At 37.4% G+C, this 2099-nt stretch overlaps 1 non-coding gene across 1 annotated transcript; it reads right to left on the bottom strand.

Moving 5' to 3' along the window:
- Positions 1-1436: 1436 nt before the first annotated feature.
- LOC120248081 lies at positions 1437-1566 on the bottom strand. The gene has a single exon (XR_005532491.1). It is a non-coding gene; the product is annotated as a small nucleolar RNA SNORA65 (small nucleolar RNA).
- Between the last annotated feature and the right edge of the window lie 533 nt (positions 1567-2099).

The raw sequence follows: 2099 nt of genomic DNA, 5'->3' as shown, positions 1-2099 counted from the left end.
TCTCAATAAGATACTAGCAAACCAGATCCAACAATGCATTAAAAGAATTATTCACCATGATCAAGTGGGATTTATTCCTGGGATGCAGGGCTGGTTCAAAATCTGCAAATCAATCAATGTGATATAACATTAATAAAAGAAAGGATAAGAACCACATGATCCTCTCAATAGGTGCAGAGAAAGCATTTGACAAAATACAGCATCATTCTTGATTAAAAACCCTTGAGAAAGCAGGGATAGGTGGATCATACCTCAAGATCATAAAAGCCATATATAAAATACCCACCGCTGATATCATCCGCAATAGGGAAAAACTGAGAGATTTCCCCCTACGGTTAGAACACGACAAGGATGTCCACTCTCACCACTGTTGTTCAACATAGTGTTGGGAGTCCTAGTCTCAGCAATCAGACAACACAAAGAAATAAAATGCATCCAAATTGGCAAGGAGGAAGTCAAACATTCACTCCTCACAGATATCATGATACTCTATATGGAAAACCCAAAAGACTCCACCAAAAAGCTGCTAGAACTGATCCATAAATTCAGCAAAGTAGCAGGATATAAAATCAATGTACAGAAATTGGTTGCATTTATATCCACCAATTAAGCAGCAGAAAAAGAAATCAAAGGATCAATCCCATTTACAATTGCACCAAAACCCATAAAATACCTAGGAATAAATGTAACCAAAAAGGTGAAAAACCTATATTCTGAAAACTATAGAAAGCTTATGAAAGAAAGTGAAGAAGACAGAAAAAATGGAAAAACATTCCATGCTCATGGATTGGAAGAACATTGTTAAAATGTCTATACTACCCAAAGCAATCTACATATTCAATACAACCCCTATCAAGATAACACCACCACTCTTTACAGAGCTGGAACAAACCTAAAATGTGTATGGAACCAGAAAAGAGGCCGAATAGCCAAAGCAATCCTGAAGAAAAAAAAAAAAAAACCCAAAGCTAAAGGCATCACAATTCCAGACTTCAAGCTGTATTACAAAGCTATAATCATCAAGACAGTATGGTGCTGGCACAAAAACAGATATATAGATCAATGGAACATAATAGAGAATCCAGAAATGGACCCACAAATGTATGGCTAACTAATCTTTGACAAAGCAGGAATAAATATCCAATGGAATAGACAGTCTCTTCAGTAAATGGTATCTAGCAAACTGGGCAGTGACATGCAGAAGAATAAATCTGGACCACTATCTTACACAAGATATGTAAGATAGTGTATGTATCAAGATACATATGTATCATACAAGATATGTATGGACCACCATACACAAAAAACAAACTCAAAATGGATGAAAGAACTAAATATAAGACAGGAAGCCATCAGAATCCTAGAGGAGAAAACAGGCAAAAACCTCTGATCTCAGCCACAGCAACTTTTTTTTTTTTTTTTTTTTTAAATTTCCAGCCTGTTACCATGCTTTCGGCACAGAGTCATCCATGTGAATAACAACCCTGTTTTCTAAGCTGGGGTTTACTATCAGCTCACCACTGCATCACACCAGTCAATAGAGAACTGATCGGGTGCAGTGGTCGGTGGTTGGTATCACAGCAACATCTTATTTGACATGTCTCCAGAGGCAAGGGCAACCAAAGCAAAAATGAAGTATTGGGACCTCATCAAAATAAAAAGCTTCTGCACAGCAAAAGAAACAATCAGCAAAACTAAAAGATAACTGATGGAATGGGAAAAGATAGCTGCAAAAGACATATCAGATATAGGGTTAGTGTTCAAAATCTCTAAAGAACTTATCAAACTCAACACCCAAAAAACAATCCAGTAAAGAAACGGGCAAAAGACCTAAATAGACACATCTCCAAAGAAGACATCCAGATGGCTAAAAGACACATGAAAAAATGCTCAACATCACTCATCAGGGAAACGTAAATCAAAAGCTCTTCATACTTGTCAGAAGGGCTAACAGGAACAACTCAGGACACAGATGTTGATGAGGATACAGAGAAAAGAGGAATCCTTTTGCACTGCTGGTGGGAATGCAAACTGGTAGAGCCACTCTGGAAAACAGTATGGAGGTTCCTCAAAAAGTTAAAAATAGAGCTACAACCCAG

This window comes from Hyaena hyaena, unplaced genomic scaffold (genome assembly GCF_003009895.1).
Source record: "Hyaena hyaena isolate Hyena2069 unplaced genomic scaffold, ASM300989v1 scaffold_563, whole genome shotgun sequence".
Classification (NCBI taxonomy): domain Eukaryota; kingdom Metazoa; phylum Chordata; class Mammalia; order Carnivora; family Hyaenidae; genus Hyaena; species Hyaena hyaena.
The sequence above is the reverse complement of the archived record's forward strand: the minus strand, read 5'-3'. Positions and strand labels throughout refer to the sequence as shown.